Here is a 23,518-nt window from a genome sequence, read left to right on the forward strand (position 1 = left end):
TGGATGTTGGATCATCTGGGCCATGGTATCACAGAAGACATTTCAGGGGGTCTTGGCTGGTCAACCCTGATTTATCTTAATCTGGAACAAATCCATAGCCTCTGGCTTTCTATGGAAACAAAAGCAGAGCCTCCTTTACAAAGCAACATATCCTTAGATTCAAATTTTGAAGTCAAAATACCTTTAAAATATACATATTGGTTTAACTGAGCAGCCTTTACAATCAAATGTCCTTCTGCAGTTAAAAATCCCAAGGACAATATAATCCAGACTCTGTGTGTAATATCCATCTTTATGTGGCTTATTTTTTATATTACCTTTACTGTCTCTTTAAAGATTTTATTTTTTAAAACTACTTCTTTATATAACTGTCTATATTCATTTTCTTCCCTCTTCCAAGCCTATGTACATTTTTCACACACTGTAAACCATTAAAAGTCTTGTTCCATCTGAATCTGTCTTATTGTGAATCTGTGGCTTTAAACTGTAGCATTCTAAGACTGAAATGGCAGCTTTGCCTGCTGGCTCCACCCACCTCAGCTTTCCAACATGGTAAAGCTATGTTCACCACCAGCTCTGGGGGAACCATGCTCATCGCTGACTCTGTGAAGCAGTGGGTCTGTGCTTCCATCCAGCAGCATGTAGCCTAAAAACCTTTTCTTTCTTTCCTTTTTTTCTTTCTTTCTGTACTAGCAAAGGTTAAATCCATCACACACTGCACTGTGCGGCTTGGAGACACCTCTGTGTATTGTGGCGGCTGGCGGCCAGCTGCATTCACAGGCAGCTGTCAGGAGATGAGTCTGTGCTGCTGCTGACATGAGACTGTGAGACGAGGAAGCCCAGTGTGACTCCATTTCTGTGCATTCAGAATCTTTAAACTTTCTTAGGTTTATGTGGTTCAGTGCCTCACGTTGGGCACCAAATGTAGTCAAAAGTTTTCCTGTGTCCTGGCTGGCCAGTGGTCGGGACAAATCTCTCCCACTCATGTCCCCCAAGTAAGCACACACAGGCTTATATTAATTAAAACTGCTTGGCCATTAGTTCACTCTTATTACTGACAAGCTCTTACACTTAATTTAACCCATAATTTTTATCTATGTTTAGCCACGTGGTTTTCTCAGTTCTGCCTTGTCATTTTGCCTCCTCTGTGTCTGGCTGGAGACTTCTGACTCAGCCCTTCCTCTTCCCAGAATTCTCCTTGTCTGCTCACTCCACCTATATTTCCTACCTGACTACTGGCCAATCAGCGTTTTATTAAACCAGTGTACAAGGGCATTATTCCACAGCACTTAACTCTTTTTAGCCCTGTACCTTCCACACTTTCTGACCTGGGATACTTTTTTAAAATGTAAAATTTGTACAACTAATATTCCATAGAACATGGTTTAAGAAGTTCTGATAAAACGTTATTTATGTGATTATTTGATTTAAACAATCCATTTTATTCATGTATCTTATCAAGGGATATTTACTGTGTTGGTGACCATGGCTACAGAATGAAGTTCCAGAATTCTGTCTTCAAACTGCCCTGGATCTAACCCTCCCAAACTGATGAGAATGCCCACTTGCACTTCACAGACACTAACACTGGACAACCCAGAGAATATTAGCATGGCCTCTGCACAAGGATGACAGGCAAACTCATGAAGGATTCCATGTTTTTAAAAAATAATTTTAAAAAATACTGATAAGAAACCCTTTGATTCCAGCTCCCACCCACAAACAATCCTTCCCTTACTGGATTTGGGAAACAGTGTGTCATCCCTGGTAATCTGAATCAAATGTCTGAGTGGTTTGTCCCGAACCTCAGTGTGATGGCAAACACCTGTAATCCCAGCACTAGGGAGTTTTGGGAGTCATTGAAAATCAATTGTGGCAACTACTCTAGGTCAAGGTTTAAATGCCCTGTGCAATGCTGGGGAGCAGGTACCAGAGAGGAAATTCCCTGCCTGGGTCCCACATAGGTTCCAGACCCTTCTTTACTGCTTCTAGGGCAAACTAAGCTGGAGGCATTCTGATGTCTGCAGCTCTGTCCACTGTGATAAAGGTTGTTTTCAGCATTTCTGGAAGTAACTGAGAAACACTGCACGTTTCTTGATGTTCAAGCCTCTAAATGTGCAGCTTGTGGCCAACCCACCCTCCTGTCAGAGGGCCAACAGGACATTTCGAGGGTGACCACATGGACAGTGATTGTCCTCCTCAGTGCCATCACTCTGAGAACCGCTGTGTGGCTAATGGGTGCTGTTGCTGCCCTGAGCAGAGTTTGCTTTGCCAAGGCTGTCCTACTCGGTGACCCAAACCACAGAAGCTCCCCACCAACTGCAACTGAGCATCTGTCACTGCTGTTGAGAAATTCCTCTAGCCAGCCGAGGCAAGGAATGTGTGCTACAGTCTCGGTCGAGAGTCTTCTGGGGAGTTCCAAGGGCCACAGAGCACCCCTCTGTTGTTCCACACATGGGGTCAGCCATGTATTTCCCACAGTGTCCTGTCTACCTGGATGAAGTGACAGCCTCCTCTAAGGGCTGGCACATCTGTCTCGGGGATGGCAGGGGCTCAGGGTGGGCCTGTTGCTTGGCCTGCTTCTGGGGACTGGTGTGGGGAGAGAGGGTGAGGAGGGCCTGCCCTTGGCTGCTGTCTTGCTCAGATGGAGAGGTGATAAGCATGTCTTGTGGGTGTAGACTATCAGGCTGGGATGTCTGCGAAGCCCCCAGCTAAGCACAGTGAATATCTGTGTGGGTGTGTTCATGAACGTATGTACATGTTCAGCCTGTCACATACGGACTCTGACTTTCCTTACACTTTGTAGCAGGAATCTTAAATGATCTTATTAATAAAATCAAACCTGAGCCAAGTATTGGAGTGAATGCTGGAAGATCAGAGAAGCAGAACAAGCCACAGCTTCCTCATCTCTTCAATTCCTCAGCTGATCCTGTTTCCTCAGACTGGAAGCTTCTGAGTCCTTATCCAAATGAATCTCAGCTGAACTGCTTCTTGAAAGCCTGAATGCTTAACCAGCTAAAAGCTTAACCAGCCAAATGCTTCTAGTTTCTGGTCTCCACACCTTATATACCTTTCTGCTTTCTGACATCACTTCCTGGGATTAAAGGCATATGTCACCATGCCTAGCTGTTTCCAGTGTGGCCTTGAACTCACAGAGATCCAGGTGGATCTCTATCTCCAGAAGGCTAGGATTAAAGGTGTGAGTGCCACCATTTTCTGGCTTTGATGTCTGTCTAGTGGCTGTTCTGTCTCTGACCCCAGATAAGTTTATTAGGGTGCACAATATTTTGGGGAACACAATACCACCACAACACTTAGTTCTCTCACGGTAACAACTTACCACTGTGGCACTTCTGCCTCTCAGAGGATCCTGAGCTGCGTCCACCACAGAAGCTGGAGAGAACAAAACACTTTGGCTTGGTTCTCATCAGCTCTGCTGAAATCTGAGTTCACCTAAAGCTGGACACCTTAAAGCCAGCTCACTGAGAGTTCAGTCGACCTGATGGCCAGGTGCCAAAGGTTCGATTCTCGTTCGAGAGCTCTTACCTTGTTGTGATTTTTTTGGTTGTGTCATTACACTACTTTGTTGCACATCTGCCACGGTGCAGATGTGGAGGTCAGAGGGCAACTTTCAGGAGCCAGTCCTCACTCCACATGGGTCCCAGGAGTACAGCCACTGTGGATAGAGCTGTCCCACAGCCCGCCAGTGGTTTTGTGTCCACTGAGGCACTGCACCCTTTCTTACCACATTGCCAGTATTTTGGTGATTTAAAATTTTTTAAATTTATTATTACTGTGTGTGTATCATGATGGGGTACGGTTTGTGCTGTGGCGTGGGTGTGTGGGGGTCAGAGGATAAGACGAGGGAGTCAGTTCTCTTCTCCCACTTCATATGGGTTTCAGGAACAGGGCTTAGATTGTCAGCTGAGTCACCTTCCTGGCCCTCCATGATTTATAACTATTTACACAAGAGTGCTTCTGAGTTATATTTATCTTTTCCTATGTTACCGACTTTTCAAATTATTTTTTAAAAAGTTTAAGGAGTCTAGTAATAAATACAATTGGTAAAGAAAAAAATACGTGTTTTACGTAATTTTTAAAACCGTGATTTAAAAAGAAACACAAAACAAAATTTATTACCATTTAACTATCTTGAAGCCAAGCATAGTACAAACTATAATCCAGTATTTGGGAGATAGAGTCAGGAGTATCGGGAGTCCAAGGCTAACCTTAGCTACCTAGTAAGTTTGAAGCTAGCCTGGACTACATGATACCCTGTCCCCACCCTGCCCCCCAAAAAGATAATTTCTAAAACTATTTTGAAATATAGAGTTCTGTAGTATATAATGTATTTACGTTATTGTACAGTAGGGGTGTCTTGTCCAGATGGTTTTTGTCTTTTATAACTGGAACAAAACCATTGACAACTCTATTTTCTCCTTCCCTCTGGCCCTTGGTAATCCTATTCTCTCTCTCTCTCTCTCTCTCTCTCTCTCTGTGTGTGTGTGTGTGTGTGTGTGTGTGTGTGTGTGTGTGTGTGTGTGTTTGTCTTTAGATACTTACCTCATGTAGATGGAATCACAAATATTTTTTTCATTTAGCATAATGTCCTTGGGTTCACGCACACTGTGGAATATAGCAAAACTTCTTTTGTATAGATGAAGAATGTCCCATGGCTGTCCCTTCAGGAGCCTGTGACCACACTGGATAAGTCTTATTGTCCTTCACTCTCCTGTAGACTCCTAGCCCATGCTCTTGGTCTCTTAAATGTTTCTGAGTGCCTCTTTTCTAGCCCTCATACGCAGGCCTATATTAATGTCTTTATTAAACTTTGCATGTGCCATAGCATGCATGTGTGCACATTCACACGCAGAGACATACATAATAAATGCAATTTAAAGATTTTTAAGTCAGAGGGAGAGCAGTTTGTTTCCAGCTCAGGAGCACAGCTGCTGGTGTGCCCTTGGCTGAGAGCAGTCCTCTGTTGGGGAAGGTCATCCTCTTTGTCTGAGCACAGCTTTGGGAGGGACACACACAGAGCAAGAGAGAGGGACAGCTGCCTAGCCCAGCCACACCAGCAGGCTCAACCCTGGAGACCAGAGGGGTGTGACAGATTGCCCGCACATCTACTTCATGTCTTGGGTTCACAGTTAAGGCAAGCTGTGCCACCGTGTCAGAGAGAAGCAAGGCCATCCTTGTATTACCTAATCATTGTTGTTATTGAGCTTACATAGATTGGGTGCGCATAGTGGTGTACACCTATAGAGCAAAGGAGGCAGAGGCATGAGGATCATGGCCAGCCTGGTCTACACAGGGAGTGCCAGGCCAGCCTGGTCTACACAGGGAGGGTCAAGCAGCCCGGACTATTCAGGCTGCCTGAAAGCCTGATGGAACAAACAAGAAAGGAAAGCAGAACACTACATTTGCACCTGTTTTCACTCAGCCCTAAGTTAGTGTTACACATGTGAATACTATGAATGTGACGTCGTTATTAAAGACAGCGCTTTTCAGCCGCTCTCAAAAGTTTATAAATATAAACATGTCAGAGATGCTCACTGATACGAAAACATTTCCAGGGAATTTTTTTTTTTATATCATCAATACATTAGTAGAATGTATTAATTTTATTATAACTTCAGTGTTTTCAGATTTACAAAGCACTAGCAATCATATGGTCTGATTGAATCATCCCTGTACTCTTATGAACAAAATAAATATCATAACTGAGGGTTGGTGATGCAGCGCAATTGGTACAGTGCTTGCCTAGCACGCAGAAAGCCCGTGCTTGATCCCCAGCACTGCATGAATCATGGGGTCATATATCTATAATCCAAGCTCTTAGACAGCAGAGGCAGGAGAGTCAGACGTTCAAAGTCATCCAAAGCTGTATAGCAAGTTTGAGACCAGCCTGGACTACATGAGACCCTGTCTTAAAATATATGTATATTGAAAAACTGAAGTAGAAACAATTTTTCCAAAGACATATTTAATAAATAGCTAAAATTCATAGCTGAGTGATTTCTCTCCAAATCCCTACTTCTCACTCCTTCACTAAGGGACACAATTATATTTGAAACAATATTTTCAAAATTATTTTTTTCCACATCTTTTAGGGTCTCTAACCAGAACGTCTTTTATAAAGAAGGGTTGGTCCTGTGGGAGAAGTTCACGTGAGCGAGCAGTCCCAACACTGCATCCAGCTGTAAAGAGCCAACACAAAAACTGCCACACACCCAGAGGATGGGGTCAGAGGCCCCCAGAGAGAAGGTCCTGGGGTAGAGCCTGGGGCAAGCTGTTCCCAGACGCCTTCCAAGGCTCCATTGCCACCCAGAGGCCCTGTGCTTGGGGAAGAAGCAGGAACCGCAGAGTTGGCGAGCAGCCAAGTAGCATTTCATGCTCCTCCTCCGCCCCTGACTCTTATCTCCGCCTTTCTCCTCTCCTTCTCATCTCCTCTTCCCCTCCTCCACATCCCTTCCCCCTCCTCCCCTTCCCTCCTCTTCCCCCTCCTCCCCTCCCCTCCTCCCTATTTCCTCCCCTCCCCTCCTCCCCATTTCCTCCTCTTCCCCTCCTCCCCATTTCCTCCTCTTCCCCTCCTCCCCATTTCCTCCTCTTCCCCTCCTCCCCATTTCCTCCTCTTCCCCTCCTCCCATTTCCTCCTCTTCTTGCTAACCTCGACCTCTTCAGAAAAGAATTGAAGATTCAATACATTGTTTTGATGGGAAATTATAAGAGTTTTGAGGACCGCGCAGTGGCTCCGAGGTCAGAACACTGGCCTGGTAAGCAATGACTGGCATTCAGAGCCTCACAATCCACATGGATGCCAGTGGGTACACCCCATCTGCTGGTCTAGCTCTAGCTTCCTGAAGACAGAGAGGGGATCCCAGTGCAAGCTAGCTATGGAGACTAGTCATCTCAGCCAGCCTTGGCTTTGATTATGAGAACAGTCTCAGAAGAATAAGATGGAAGAGCAATGGAGGGAGATTGCTGATGTCAACCTGGGGTCTCCCGGGAACATGTACACACAGTCAGGTACACTTGCACATGCTTCCTACACTCACTCACACACACATACACACCACGGACACATGAAAAGAAAAAAAGAGGAGTTTTGAATTAAGACCACCAGACAAACTAAAAATCCTTGCATCTGGCTCATGGAAGCAACATTTTCCAAAATATTTTGAAAATTTAATAATTAAATGAATTTTTACGAAGTTACAATTAAATATGGTTGGTAAATGTGATGAATCAATCTAACATGTGTGATATTTAAGTTATAGCTAAACTGTTGGAATCAGGAACACATATTAGAGACTTTGAATGTCCAGTGGTTGAAAGCACAGACTTGAATATTCACCTGCAGGTTTAGATTTTGATTCTGGCATTTACCAGCTGAGTATCTTCCTAACAACATTTGAGCTAGTCATGGTGACAAGTGCCTATAACCCCAGCACTAGGGATTGAAAGTTAGGGTTTCTTAAGTTTTAGGCCATTTATTTTTACCGTGTGTGTGTGTGTGTGTGTGTGTGTGTGTGTGTGTGTGTGTGTGTGTGCGCGCGCGTGTGTGTACATGTGAGAGTTGATTCTCTGCTTCTACCCTGTGGGTCCCGTACTCAGGTCATCAGGCTTGGTGGTAAGCACTTTTACCCACTGAGCCGTCTTCCAGAAGCCCGCCAGCTGGGCTTAACTGGCGGGCCAGTAAACGCCATGTACACACCCGTCTCTTCCTCCCCAGCACTGGGATCGCAGAGAGCTCTGCTCACCAGGCTTTGTGTGGGGGCATTAGGGACCCAAACTCCGGTCCTCATGCTTGTAAAGCAGGTGCTGTCTCCCCACCCTCACAACGCCATCCCTTCCCTTGTAGCTATGAGTCTTAGAGATCAAACCTGAGACATTTATTAGTTCAGAACACAGAGGGAGGGCAAGGATCCCCTCAAAAACAAATAAACTTAATTTGCTTATTTATTCATTCTCTGGTTTTTCTTTTCTAATTTTCCTTCTTGTTCGTTTCTTTGTTTTGTTTTGTTTTCTAATCCAGTCTGGCTTCAAACTTCCGATGCAGCCAGGATTATCCACATGCACCACACCTGCCTTTTGCAGTACTCGGGAGAAGTAGGCCTCCCTGCACTCTAGGCAAGCACTCTAGTCCCATCGTGGTGTGACAGAGAAGGCCGGCAGATGATCAAGGAAGGGCAGGAACTGCCACAGCAGAGAGTTTGTGTCAGTTGCCTAAACAAGACTTGAGCATGGCCACAGTGGCATCTACTAAAACACACAGCCATTTCATGAAACCACATAAAAAATGTTTCAAGAGGGAATTGGGGTAGAGCATTCTGGACTCATGGTTATTCTCCATGCTAAGTAAGTCCCACATGTGGTGAACATCTGCAAATAAATTAAATAAATAAAGTGATCCTCATGGGCTCTGCATCCAAACCCCAGGCAGAGCAACCAGGGTAGGCACAAACGGCAGCAGCCATGTACAAGCACACAAAAAAGCAGCGAGGGGAAAATGTCCTCCATGTTAAAAAGTAAGTTGGTCAACTGGTAAATAATAGACTGGGAGTTCAAACCTTTGCCAACTTAAAAACAACAACAAAACAAAAAAAAGTTAACATCCTAATAACTTTCCATAATGACAATAAATACAATAAAATAAAATGGCATGTTTGCAATGGCAAATAGCTATTACCAGCTGAGTCAGTTTTCCTAAGGGAAACAACCATATCTGGAAAAAAGTATCTTATTTGGAATATTAAGAATTGCTTCATTTCAATGCTTACATGACTTTTAATGGCTCTTAGTCTTCTTTCAGCAGATGAGTGGGGGCCACCAATGCTGCTGAGCTCGAGGATTCTTGGGATGACCTCACTGTGCTCTGCAAACATGTTGTCGTTTTTCAATTTGGTTACATTCCAGACCCAGGAGTGAAGGCAAGTTTATGATCAGGGAGGAAAATAAGAAAAATATTTACATAAATTCCATAATGCAACTTTTAAAAAAACTAAAAAAAAAAATCCTTTGAACTGAATATATGTGGGCACACAATCCAAATAGAGAGCAGAGATGGAATGCAGGGAAAAGTCAGAAATGATGAAGGTCACCCTCTGCAGAAGAAACAAATGTACATGCATGCATGCACATACGTGTACACACGTACACACACGCACACAAAACACGCCACACACACTCACAAATGACCTGAGCCTTCTGAAGATGTCTTCCCAACAACGATGCATCCCAAATTCCAATTGTTAGTAACACTAGGATGTGAAGTCTCATTGAGAAGGCCTCAAATCCAAACATTAGCTAATAAGTTGACATATAATTGTAAGTGTTGTCTCGGGGCAGCAGCATCCCCTCAGCCCTTCTCACTACTCAATTAAGTAAGAAAAGAAAGAAATGTCTGTAGTACAAATTCTAATTGGTCTTAATAAAAATCCGGAGTCAGATATCAGGGTAAATGCTGAAAGATTAGAGAAGCAGAGCAGCCAGTCACTAGAAAGACTTCTTACCTCTAAAGAATCCTCAGACCAAAAGCGCATGAGCTCCTGTCTCCTCCCGCCTTGTATTCCTCTCTCCGCCCAGCCATATCACTTCCTGTCTCTACCTCCATAGTGCTGGGATTAAAGGTGTGTGCCACCACTGCCTGGCCTCTGTGGCTGACTAGTGGCTTAACTCTGCACTCTGATCTTCAGGCAAGCTTTATTTGTTAGGGCACAGACAAAATATCACCACAAATGCCACTGATGCTATATCCTCTTCCTGGTGACACTTGTTGAAAAAATGGTTTATAATTCTGGGATCTAGCATGCCACCATCTCCAGTTTAGCTTAGGGGCTGGAGAGATGGCTCAGAAGTTAAGAGCACTGGCTGCTCTTTCAGAGGGTCCGGGTTCGATTCCCAGCACTGACATAGCAGCTCACAACCATCTGTAACTCCAGTTCCAAAGGATCCAACACCTTCTTCTGGCCTTTGAGGGTACCATGCATGCAAGTGGCATGCATACAGGCAAAGAAATATTCATATACATAAAACAATATCAAACTTAGCTTAGGACTCTAGTGGTATCCGAGGTTCCAACCCACTATTTTGGCCCAGAATGACGTTGAAGTCTCTTGCCTCCACTTCTTCAGAGCTGGGATTACAGCCAAGGTGCTGCTCAGCTGAATTTAAAATAAAGGGCTAATAAGAGCAAAGTATAGCAGAAAACATAAACGTCTATTACCAGCTCAGCCAGTAACTTAACTAGATAGCCTTAAACTCTTTGGGTCTCCTTTATAATGTATAAAGAAAATCATAATTTAGTAAGGAGAGATATAAACCTTTGTCCCTGGGGAAAGTAACCACTTAACATGATAAACTTTAAATGAGCTAATAGGATGAATTGTCACACTTTTTTAGATCCAGAAAAAATAACAAATGATGGTATAATATTTCTTCCATAGGTGTTCTTTGAGATGACTAGCTGAGATGATCCAGTCTCAAAGACTACTTGAATAAGGACTTGAGATAAACCCTGAACTTTGGCATTATACACAGACTGGATAATGAAGGATATAGTTACCTTTCCTAGAATTTGACAATTAACCTAAAATTTTTCTTTCAGGATAAAGATAACTTCACCCATACCCAGCAGGAAGCAATTTTAAGAATACAACGCCCACATTCCCAAAGAGGTGGTGTGGGGCAGGTGGTTTTTTGATCTTTTTAAATGGGTTTTGGGTCTGGGATAATTTTCATTGTTTAGGGAGGTTGGTTACAAGTTGTTGTCAAGGGTTAGAAAAAAGGCTAAGCGAAGGAGATTAGATTTAAGGTTCTTGTTTAAAAAAAAGAGAAAGGAAAGAAAAGAAGAAAAAGACAATTACTAGTTTTAAATACTTTACATTGGATTGGATTGTTTTATATTGTATACAAATTATATATATTGAAATTGATATTGTTAGAAAATGCTATATGTATATTTCTAATTGTACTTATACCGTTCATTTAACAATGCAATTTTCTGATCCTTGAATGTTATTATTACCAACTATTAGGATATAAAGAAATGAAAGTTAGTAGTTAGACATTATAATAGAACTTGTAGTCATATTAGGTATGTTTTAAAAATTGAGCAGATATATTTTAGATAGACAGGTCATCTTCAAACCCTTCAGAGATCTATAGAATATGGCATTTAAAATGTTTTAATAACTTAGAAAATTTTTCTTTGAGACATGTCAGCTCCTGGCAGTACCAATCTACTTCAGAGAAAATATGGGCATTGAAGAAACTGCATATGGAATTAACTTTCATTGTGGCAAAAGTTAACCACTGGACAACAAAGTATCCTTGAATCAACAGGACAAAATGGACAGACAGGACATGAAACAAAGGACTACTGATTCTTGCCAAAACAAGTGTGGTTATGGCTTTATCAAAAGGCATCTTTTGAGGCCAGGACAATATGGCACCATCCCTGAAGTGGCCTTTGCAATCCGGAAAAGGTACAGTGCCCTTTTCTTCGAAGTCAGCTGAACAGGCAGTGGGCCGATGGCTTCTGATGTACAAGGAACAGCAGCTGAAACAGTTATTCTTGAAGAGTAACTAAGCTCACGCCTCTCAATAGTAGACTGGCATTTGATAGAGGGATGTGGAGAAGAGCGGGATGCTGAGTTGAAGCCACATATACACAGCCAAGAAGAATGGACAGCTGAATTAAAAAACCATCAACAATTTCCAGAATTTAAAATCCTGAATCATGACATGACACTAGTGGAATTCAGGTGTTTCTGGTACATGGACTGCTCTCACCCAATGTGAGGTCGAACTGTTGACCTTGTGTACATCCTACTTCACAAATGAGTCTGTCAGATACGCTAAGCCTATAGGCTGAAGATGATGCCCCAGCATTGCGGAGAAACCTCAGGTGACTGTCCAGGCAGTTGGCTGTTTCTGTCAACTCACAAATTTTTTGGAAGTTGCTTGCATGCACTTTCTGTTTTTATTTTTGTTAGCTAATATTATTTCCTTCTTGGGTCTCTGAGGGAGTTGAAGATTAGTTAGTTATAGTTGAAGATTAATTAGGATAGAAAGTGAATTAGATACATTTTGGACTTACCGAAATAGGATAGATAATGAAATTATTTTCTCTGAATTTGTCAAATACAAATGGACTAGACATTGTTTAGATATTCATTACTTGTATATATTGTATATAGTTATTGTACTTTTGTATATAGTTTTTCTTTTGTTAGTTATAACCTTTTTCTTTTTTTCTTTTTATTAAAATAGAAAAGGGGAAATATGGTGGTATTTTATTTGTACTGAAATGTGATTTTAATTGTATGTTAATAAATAAAGTTGCCCAGGGGTCAGAGCTATTAGACACATAGCAAGTGCGTGGTGGCGGTGGCGCACGCCTTTAATCTCAATACCATAGAGGACCTGGAGGGCTGTACATACAGGCAGTGACGAGGCAGTCACGTGTTTGGGTTTACAACCAATGAGAAGGCAGAACAGCTAGACTATATAAAGACATACACACAGGAAGTAGCCCCCCTTTCGGAGAGCTCTCTTGGCTGAAGAGGATAGCTGAAGCAGGAAGGGTGAGGCTCTTAGCTCTGACCTCTTGGCTTTCTTCTCTGAATCGGCTCTGTGTTTCTTATTTAATAAGATGGTTGGTTACATCTACAATCCATAATAAAAACCTTGAGATTATCATAGCAGCACATGACTGGGTCTTGTACATGCCAAGCACATCTTCTACCTATTAGCTATATCCTCAGGATCAGAAATAGAATAAAGAAAGATATGGTTAAATTAGGCATGACTGTGGCACATTCCTGTTACCTTAGCACGTGGGAGACAGAGGCAGGGGGACATGAATCTGAGGCTATTTTAGAGCCACAAAGTAGGGCTCTGATTCAAAACAAAGCAAAATAAAATTAAAAGAAACAAACAAACAAAAAATAAAAACAGTTGTGTTTAAATGGTGGCCATTTCACATTATCTATCTGCATAGAAACTTCCTGTGGGTGAAATTTCCATCCCTTAGTTTACTTCCGTCATCTCAGAACCTTGAGCAGTGTAAAGGTACTTAAGTACTTGCTCCATTAGCTGCTAAAAGAATGATGGCCAGGTGGTAGTGGTGCACACCTTTAATCCCCACACTCGGGAGTCAGAGGCAGGTGAGCTCCAGGACAGGCTCCAAAAGTACACAGAGAAACCCTGTCTCGAAGGAAAAAAAAAAGAATGATGGATGGAGGGATGTGTAGCTCAGTGGTTAGACAATTGCCCAGCTGGCTTGAAGGCCTGTGTTCTATCCAGCACTATGGAACTAAAAGAAATAGGTGATGAAGATGATTCTGTCTGTCATGTTTTGAGACTTCTGTTCTAGATCCTTTGGTATAAAGAAATTAGTTTTCTGTTGCTAGATAATTCTTTTCAACTCCTTAAAGTCTGCTAGGCCAGAGGGTCTGTATTTCTCTAAATCACGATAAGTCACTAACAGAGGTAAGATCTGTTAAAGTACTTTTTAAATTTTGTTTTATAAGTTTATCATGTAAAATTTATAGTATAAATTTAACAACAATAAGGACAGGAAAATCTATACGATAAAAGTAACTAAAAAACAAACTTCATTTAAAAAATGTTACTGCTGGGCCTAGTAGTGAATTCTAGGCTATCAAAAAAAAAAAGATACTATCTATTTCAACCAAAAGTCTTGTCTTGGTTAGGGTTATTTGTTGTGATAAAACACCATAACCAAAAGCAAGTGGTAGAGAAAAGGGTTTATTTGGCTTACACTTCCACAGCACTGTCCATCATAGAAGTCAAGGCAGGAACTCAGACAGGGCAGGAACCTGGAGGCAGGAGCTAATGCAGAGGCTATGAAGGGGGGCTGCTTACTGCCTTGCTCCCCATGGCTTGCTCAGCCTGCTTTCTTATAGAACCAGGACCACCAGCCCAGGGATGGCACCACACACAATGGGCTGGACCCTCCCCATCAGTCACTAATAAGAAAATGCTCTACAGCAGTGGTTCTCATCTCTCCTAATGCTGTAACCCTTTAATATTGTTCATGTTGTGATGACCCCCAACCATAGATTATTTTGTTGCTGCTTCATAACTGTAATTTTGCTACTATTATGAGTCATAATATAAATATCTGACATATGATCCCAAAGAGACAAAGATCCCCACAGGTTGAAAACTGTTGCTCTATATTTCCCTACAGCTGGATCTTATGGAGGCATTTTCTCAGTAGAGGTTCCCTCCCCTCAAATGACTCTAGCTTGTGTCAAGCTGACACAAAATGGATCAGCACATACCTTGGCTTTTGTTTTTGCTGAAATAGCCTCTGCTTGGGCATTTCACTAAAACTATCTAGTTTGAGACTGTTGAACTATTAATTCTATTTTGTTCAAAATATGTTCTTCTTATACACTCATCCAGAATATACAATACTGTTCTTAATTCAGGCAACTACTAATAAGTAGACAGTTATGCTCCAAACACTTTAAATACCTCAAACAATGAGTCTGTAAAATGTGAATGGTAGCTCACATTGAGAGGGAAAAAACATGAATAACAAAACAATTATAATCAGGAACTCAAAGTTGGAAGTGTTGATGACTTCTCTTGAACGCTTTTATTTTTAAAAGCTCTCTGGTTACTTGTTTGAAATTACAGCTGCTGAGCCACAAAATCACCTGAGACACACAAGTAAGCGGTCTGACCTTGGCTCTACATCCACAAATACACAGCAATACAACCCACTTTCTGAGTGGCAAGAAACATGTTTGTAGAGGCCTGTCTAAGGTTTACATGAGAATCTGTGTAGATATTAATCTCCCATGAGTTTGAAAGACTCTCTTTCTCTGAGACAAAAAGGACTCCTGATTTAAAACTGTATTTGTTCATTAATCACCACAGCACTGTGTTTAAAGAAACGAAGCCCAATGTATTTACAAGGTAAAAAGTGCTGACTATGTTTACTTAAAATATGGTAGGATCAAGCATATGAATCACAAAAAATAAATTTGGGTAACCATATTGCAAAAGATTAAAAACATACTCCATCTCCGTTAATAAAACTTTCAAAGGCTTGTGACAAATTCTGTCAAAGACTCAGAGGTTCCTGGTTTGGCAGTTAAAAGGGAAGAACATGAAACATTTTGTGAATTTTTTTCTTTGTAGATAATTAAACCCAAGCCACAAGCAAACAAATGTACAGATGTCCACCATATTTTCTTTGCTCCAAGGATGAGAGCCAACTATTGGAGACTTCGGATTTGGAAGAGACACATAGACTACAGTCCAGAGACATGTTACCGACTTTTCTCAAATCTGAGCAATTTGGTCAAGCTGAGCTCCAGTGCCTTCTTGTTTGTGTGACTGTTTTTTGAGGCAGGTTCTTACTATGTAGTTCTGGCTGGCCTGGAACTCACTACATAGATCAGGCTGGTCTCAAACTTACAGAGATCCTCCTGCCTCTGCCTCCTGAGTACTACGATTAAAGGTGTGGGCCACCACTGCCTGATCAGCCTTTTAATCTAAAGCAATTGAGTTTAACTCTCATCTTCCTTTCCGGGAGGCCAAACACTTTCAAATAAACTGTGCATATTTTGAAGGTGTGTGTGGCACTTCTGTATGCCCTGTGGACATGAATCAACACCTGGTCATCTTTTGAGTGGACGTCACTCAATGCACCATCTCTTCCTTCATAAGGCACAGTCACAGAGGACTCCTGCCGGCTGGTTACTAAGACATGGCTCCATTTCTCCCTGAGCCTACAAGAATTTCCATAAGTAGAAACCAATAAGCAACATTCTCCTTCCTGGACTCAAAGAATGAGCTTTCCCCGAGGGAGGATGGATCAGACTCAATATTATTGTTACTAGTTCTTCAGAGAACCATAGAGAGAGCTGGTTTGGGTTGCTCACACCTGTAATCCTAGGATTTGGGAGGCTGAGGCAGAAGGTTCACCCTAAGTTCAAGGCTAGCCTAGACTATACAGTGAGTTCTAGGCCAACCTTGGATACGGAGTGAGACTCTGTCTCAATCAAACAAACAAAAAGGTCGGGGAGGAAGCTAGGGAGATGTTCAGTCAGCGAAGTGCTCAAGCACAAGCCCGAGGATGGGAGGTGCACCCCAGAAACCGTGGGGAAAAGGTGGGTGCAGTGGCACAAGCCTGTAACCCAGGACTGGGAGGTGGAGACACCGATCTTTTGAGGGCCGCCATTTAACCCCTCTCACTCTAGATTGCCCCCTCACAGCCGGTTTATGAGTCATGGAGAGCCTGGATCCAGACTGCATCTCTCATCTATCAAGGCCATCTCTTCTCATTGCTACAAAGCTGCTGTGGCTCCTTTCTCCATTGCTAGGACTCCAGTTTTAGGAACTTCTGACTCTCTTGTGGATTTCTGCCATGACTTATGTGGGTGAAACTCTCTCCCAAGGGGGAGGTAAAAAAATAAATGCCCACCCTCTACAGAGCACCAAGGACAAAACAAAGTTGACTCCAAAGTCAAACCTGGAGAACCTATGAGTTTACTGGGCTTACTCACAAAGCATGGGGTGGGGGTCACTTACTGGAGCATGGGTGACCCCAAGGCAACCCAGCATTGAGACACCTCACCTAGTGTGGATGATGGCTTCCCCACAGCTGCTGAGATGGATAGCTGAATTAGTCATTGTTGTATTGCTACGAAAAGACACCATAACCAAGGCAACTCTTACAAAAGAAAGCATTTAATTGGGGGCTGGCTTACTGTCTCAGAGGCTTAGCTTATCATCATGGTGGGGAGAGCTACATCCTGATCCACAGGCAGGCAGGGAAGCAGAGAAAGCAGCAGAAGGAGGTCTAAATTGGGGTGGGGTGTTTGATACTTCTTGGCTTCCACTAGATCAATTCCTGACCACTTCACTGGGAGTAGCTCGGCTCATGCAGAGCTTGGGAAATATGTGTTAGGTCCCTATAGCATTTGTGGCAATGAACAATTTCCTCTTCTTCTCCTTCTCTTCCTCCTTCTTCCTCTTCTTCTTCCTCTCCCCCTCCTCTCCTTCTTTCTTTGGTGTTTGTTTTTTATTTTTGTTTTTTTAAAATTTTTTTCAAGGCAGGATTTCTCTATGTAAAAGCCCTGGCTGTCTTGGAACTCACTTTTAGACCAGGCTGGCCTTGAACTCACAGAGATCCACTTGCCTCTGCCTCCTAATTGCTGGGATTAAAAGAGTGTGCCACCATGCCTGTTGGCAATGACTTTGTGCAGCTAATAGGGCAGCACATGGCCATGGCCCTTTTCGGCAGAATCACTGTCCTTCTGTTTTGTGGGGTAAGGGTGTCTTCTTGGAAGTCAGGTCCCAAGTGTTAAAATTTTAATAACCAATCAATTTCCACAAACTGATTTCAAAAATGAGGATGAGGATTGAGTTAGTTGAGGTTGAGGGTATAGTTCAGTTATTAGAATATTTGCCTACCATGCATGAAGCTCTGGACTCAGTCCCCAGCACCCCAAAACCATGCCATGCTGGCTAATACCTGATATTAATTTGCTTTCAATTGCTGTGTTAAAGACCATAACCAAGAACAACATGGGAGAGAAAACATTTGTTTGACTTATGCATGCCAATCCTGGTTCATCATTGAGGGAATTCAGGCAGAAACTCACGGCAGGGACCTGGAGGTAGGAACTGACATAGAGGCTGATATAGACCAGCAGTTCTCAACCTGTGGGTCACAACACCCTGCAATTCAGATATTTACATTATGATTCATAACAGTAGCAAAATTACAGCTATAAAGTAGCAACAAAAATAATTTTATGGTTGGGGGTTACCACAACATGAGTGTAGCTGGAGAGTTTTCTCTCTGGGCCCCGCCAACCCCCGGCAGTCCAACAGCCCACTTATAAAATAAACACACAGACTCTTACATTATTTAAACTGTTTGGCCTAATGGCTCAGGCTTCTAGCCATCTAGTTCTTACATATTAAATTAAACCATTTCTATAAATCTATACCTTGCCACGTGGCTCATGGCTTACTGGCATCTTCACATGCTGCTTGTCCTGGTGGTGGCTGGCAGTGTCTCCCTCTGCCTCCCTGTTCTCTCAATTCTCCTCTCTGTTAGTCCCGCCTACACTTCCTGCCTGGCCACTGGCCAATCAGTGTTTTATTTATTGACCAATCAGAGCAACACATTTGACATACAGACTATCCCACAGCATATGAGGAACTGCATTAAAGGGTTGTGGCATCAGGAAGGTTGAGAACCACTGTAACAGAGGAATGCTGCTCACTGGCTTGCTCTGCATGGCTTGCTCAGCCTGCCCTGACTGACACCACCCACAGTGGGTTGGACCCTCCCACATCAATCATTAATCAAGAAAATGCCCCACAGACTCACCTACAGGCCACTCTGATGAAGGCAGCATCTCAACTGAGGTTCTCTCTTCCCAGATGAACCAAGCTTGTGTCAGGTTGACAGAAAACAACCAGCATACCTGTGAGATTAGCACACAGATGGTTCAGGGGTTCAAGAACATACTCAGCTACATAAAGAGTTCAAGGACAAAAGGAAGGGGAAAAAGATTTAGTTACTACATAAGGAAATGGAAATAGTGTTTAGTATTTAAAAAGTGCTCAGTCAGGGCTGGAGTGGTACACTGTGTGGAGCTGGGCCCTGAGTGTGCTCAAACACTGTCTGGTGCTGGACCCCAAGTGTGATCTACAGCATGAAAAGAACAAACAGGCAAACAACAAATCACCAATAAAGAATGCGTTGATTGTTTCATTTGTTTTCCTCAGCAGGAAAACTGGGGTGCAGGAATACAAGCAAAGCTACTCAATGTGAATAGCTGGCAGGGATGACAGGCCTGGCTGCTTAAAAACCCCACATCCCACCCACCCCCACCCCCACCCCCACCCACCCCCACCTCCACATCCCATCCACCCCCACCCCCACATCCCACCCACCCCCACCTCCACCTCAACCTACTCCCATATCCCACCCACACCCCCGACCTCCACCCACCCCCACATCCCACCCACCCCCAACCCCACCTCCACCTCATGCTCCGAGACAGTAACAATCACCTTGCAACCAGAGATTTTCATCTCTGGCATCTGCCATAATCACTGTCTTGTTTCATCTCCCGGCCAACTCTGTTCGGCAGGTATTATCACGCTCATTTCACACGCAAGGCTCAGAGAGGTTTAATTGCTGTAAGGGCCACCCCATCAGTAAATAAGACCACACCCAAGACTTCAGTCTCTGAAGCTCATGATCCTCTTCCCCAGTCCTATATGGCTCCATAGCCACACAGTTAACGTGGAGCTTCACTGAATCAAATTTCTTTTTTTAATATAATATTTTTTTATTAATCCTTCAAGAATTCTGCCCATGCATACAACGTATTCTTACTGTATTGCCCTAACTCCCCCAGACCCTCCATCCCCATCTCCTCAGCCCCTCCCAACTTCACACCCTCTTTATTTATTTACTTTTAACTAACTCTCCAAATCCCAACTGTGCTGTCCACAAACTCATAGGTGTGGAGCCGTTCACTGTATGGCTCTGTGGTGCTCAACCTAAAAGAAGCCACAGCCTTAAAGAAAACTGACTCTTCTTCCAGCAGAAATCAGCTGTCAAAATCTCCTCAGCCGGGAGTGGGGGCTCTCTGCCCCTTGTTAGAATGATGGCTGGTTTGATCGATAGATCTGTTGCAGCCAACCACACCACTGTAAGCTCATGAGAGCAGTGGTCAGATCACACCCAGAGGACAGAAGACACTGTTTCACTCTAGTCTCCCTCGACATCTGCCTCTTACCATCTTTCTGCCTCCTCTTCCATGATGATCCCTGAGCCTTGGTGGAAGGGTGTGATCCAGACATCCCATTTGTGGCTGAGTATACCACTGACAGTTCTCTGCACTTCAGCAAGTTTGAATTTCTGGGTTAACCCCCATTCACTGCACAAAGAAACTTCACTGATGGGGTCTGAGAGCTCCACTAATCTATGGGTAGAGATATGAGTTTGATACTATCTCCATTTTAGCAAAATAGTAGTAGGTTCACTCCTGGGCTGTGACTTCCCAACCATGGTTTATTGACCAGATTTACAGTGCTAAGCACATGTTTCCTCCTGTGCATAGGGCCTTAAGTCCAACCAGAGAGCAGTTGGTTATCCCATAACATCCATGCCACAGCTGTACCCATGGGTGTTTCTTGTCATCCTGGTCATCGATTGTAGGCTAAACGATTTCCCCCCAGCAGTCTGCATAGTACCTTCCAGTACTATGAAAGCTAGCCAGCAGGGAGGAAGCTTCATGGTCAGTACCAGCTTGATTTCTCCAAGTCCTGTGACCAAAGTGTGTGGTATCTTCAGCAACAGGGTCTGTCTTAGTTGTTTATTGCTGTGAAGAGACACCACGATCATGGCAACTCTTATAAAGAAAATATTTAACTGGGGTGTCTCACTTACAGTTTCAGAGGTTCTGTCTATTATCATCATGACGGGGAGCATGGTACTTGCAAGCAGACGTGGTGCTGGAGGAGTAGCTGAGAGTCCTACATCTTGCAGGCAACAGGAAGTCAACTGAGACACTGGGCAGTGTCTTGAGTATAGGAAACCTCAAAGCTCACCCCCACAGTGACACACTTCCTCCAATAAGGCCACACCCACTCCAATAAAGCCACACCTCCTAATAGTGCCACTCCCTATGAGATTATGGGGGCCAATTACATTCAAACTACCACAGGGTCTTACTATCAAGATCAGTGACAATACCCTGTATTGTATTAGGGGTCTCCAGGGGACCCTTGGCCAACAACTCAAGGGGAAAGTATTCCACAACTGGCACAAATACCAGGTGGAATACCTGTATTAAACAATCCCTAGTTGGTTGCATGTAATAAACTCAGACAACCTTAATGTTTGATGAACTGAAGTGATAGTTTAAATGTAGGTGACTTTTCTGCTAGTCCAGTTCAGAATCCTTCAGATCCTTCCAAGGTAGGTTAATCCATGTGCAGTTCCCAGGAATTCTATAGCTCTCCACAGAAAACACACCCAACAGCACTCAACCACTTGAGAAGTAGAAACTTCCAGGTACACAAAGCCACACACGTGTCTAGGCACCATGATACTCCCAAGGACTGTTTGCTGACAATGCAGAAGCCTTGAAACATAAACTGCTTTTCCCCCTAAACATGTTTGGAAGTCGGAGGCCACTCAAAAAGAGATGCATGCTAGGATCCATCCTAAATTAAATGGTTTGAAAGCCAGTGGGGTGTGGCAGCTTACGCCTGTCATCCCAAGACTTCAGGGGCTGAGACAACCTGGGCTACAGAGTGAAAGCTTGTCTCAAAAAAGGAAAAATCATTTCTTGTTGGGCCACGTTTTAAAACTGAAATACCAGGGCAAGTCTAAGACAGCAGCATGGGTGGGCAAGTCCACTTCTAACTTCTAACCAATGTCATTGCTTCTGGAGTGAATTTAAAAAACAAAACAAACAAACAAACAAAAAACAGATAAACTGGGCAGTGGCAGTTCACAACTTTAATCCCAGCACTTGGGAGGTAGAGGCAGGCGGATCTCTGAGTTCAGGGCCAGCCTGGTCTACAGAGGGAGTTCTAGGACAGCCAGGACTGTTACACAGAGAAACCCTGTCTCGAAAAACAAAATATAAAAACAATAAAATAATAACTGTCTTCCCTGTTTGTAGGAGCACCTTGAGACATTGTTTGTTAAACCAATTATTCTGCTACAAAGTACTCTTCAAACGTGAAATTTCTACAACTGTCCCAAAAGGTGAGAGAGGAAGGCTCCCTGGAAGGAATGTGGTCATATTCTGCCACCTCGTGGTCACATGGAAACATGTACTAAGGAATAATAAAGCAGCTTTGGAAATATTTTTGGAAATTCAAACCAATCTCTCAAAAATGAATCTAATTTTCATCAGTATTAATGGGACAATGGACTTCTGTATCCTTAGTTCAGGAGTGAAACAGTATAAGGAACACAATTACATAACTGTAATTGATTAGAAATAAACTGTATGACCTGCCTAGTGCCACACTGATTTGAAGTCAAACCTGGTTTTCCCCAGTATGTACTCACTTAACATGAGAGTAATTATCACCTGAATACAGCAGAGACAAGCAAAGTGCTGTTCTCAGTGGAGTCCACATCAGAGGGGAAACACAACAGATAATACAAGAATAGCCAGCCACAGAGCGGACAGTTCAGTTAGGAGAGTGCAGTATGCAGGAAGCCCTGGCTCCAGCCCCAGGAGTGCCTAAAACCAAGCATTAATTCCCACTACAATGATCAGAAGTTCAAAGTCATCCTTGACTATATAATAATAAGCCAGAGGCCACCCTGGGCTACATGAGACTCGGTATCAAAACAAACCAAACAGAAATGACCAGCCAAGAAGTGTGTGCTCCACTTCTGATGACGTTGTGGGGGACAGTCTCTACCGGAAGCCGGCGAGTGGGAAATGTTTGATGCGATTGCACTACAGAGGAGAGGCAGGTGGAGCTGAGTAGGGAGGTGAGGAGTGACAGAGTCCAAGACATGATATGGACCAGCTCCTTGGGGCTCCATGGAGGAATTCAAAGTTGACATTGGGTCTCTGGTAAGACGGAATACCACTGAAGGATTTTTTTTAAACATTTATTATTTATTTCAAGTGCATGTGTATGCACGTGTATGCACGTGTACATGAAGGTCAGAAAACAGGAAGTTAGTTTCCCTTCCACCCCGTAGATTCCAGGAGCGGAACTCAGGACTTCCAGCATGGCAGCAAGCACCTTTACCTATGAAGCCATCTCGATGGTCCGACTGGTGGGTTTTAAGTAGTGGAGTAATCTAATAACTGACAAGGTAAAATACTAAGTAACCTCACAGCCATGTTTGAAAGGATGCTTGGAGAGAAATGGTCCCAGAAGAACACAGATTGTTTAAACTTTTATGGAAACAGCTCTCTTAAGAGAACTCACAGAGAGCATGACAGAGGAAGAGCACATTTCTTTCTGTGGATATATGTTATAGCAGGTGGGCTACAGTGATCTGTACTGTTTTGTCTGGAAACACACACACATGTACACTCAAATAAATGTTAAAAAATTAAAATGTGATTGGTAGATTACTGACCCCAAGGGAGGTGAGGAATTGTTAGTCACGAATTTGAGATGGCATTTCAGAACCCCACCAAGTGGCCCTCAGTGTTCATAAGGCCGAGGAAGGAAGAGATAGCTTGAGCTGAAGGCTAGCCTAGGCTACACACTCAGACCCTATCTCAAACAAACAAACAAGACACAAAGAAAAAAGAAAGAAAAGAAATTAACAGGAGAGTCATTGAAGCTTGTCCTTCCATATTCATTCTGGAGGTGAGGCTTGCTCTTAACCCCCAGGAATCCAGATGTCAGATGTCAGACAGTCAGATGCTCCTGTCCACTTTCCATCTTGGCACCTTAGTGTGGTGTTCTCTCTCTCTCTCTCTCTCTCTCTCTCTCTCTCTCTCTCTCT

At 43.3% G+C, this 23,518-nt stretch overlaps 1 long non-coding RNA gene and 1 pseudogene across 2 annotated transcripts; one reads left to right on the forward strand and one right to left on the reverse strand.

Annotated features, from left to right (window-relative positions):
* The first annotated feature begins 1,565 nt into the window (after positions 1-1,565).
* On the forward strand, positions 1,566-1,663 carry LOC131921366 (U6 spliceosomal RNA; annotated as a pseudogene).
* Positions 1,664-7,880: 6,217 nt separating this feature from the next.
* Positions 7,881-18,848, reverse strand: LOC131920511 (uncharacterized). 2 transcript variants are annotated; one of them, XR_009381665.1, is made up of 3 exons: positions 18,392-18,848; positions 8,784-10,166; positions 7,881-8,199 (listed from the first exon to the last, which is right to left on the reverse strand). It is a non-coding gene; the product is annotated as an uncharacterized LOC131920511 (long non-coding RNA). The 2 variants fall into 2 exon arrangements; XR_009381664.1 differs by lacking the exon at positions 7,881-8,199 and adding an exon at positions 8,215-8,385.
* Positions 18,849-23,518: the final 4,670 nt, after the last annotated feature.

The sequence above is a fragment of the Peromyscus eremicus genome, chromosome 10, assembly GCF_949786415.1.
Source record: "Peromyscus eremicus chromosome 10, PerEre_H2_v1, whole genome shotgun sequence".
NCBI lineage: Eukaryota > Metazoa > Chordata > Mammalia > Rodentia > Cricetidae > Peromyscus > Peromyscus eremicus.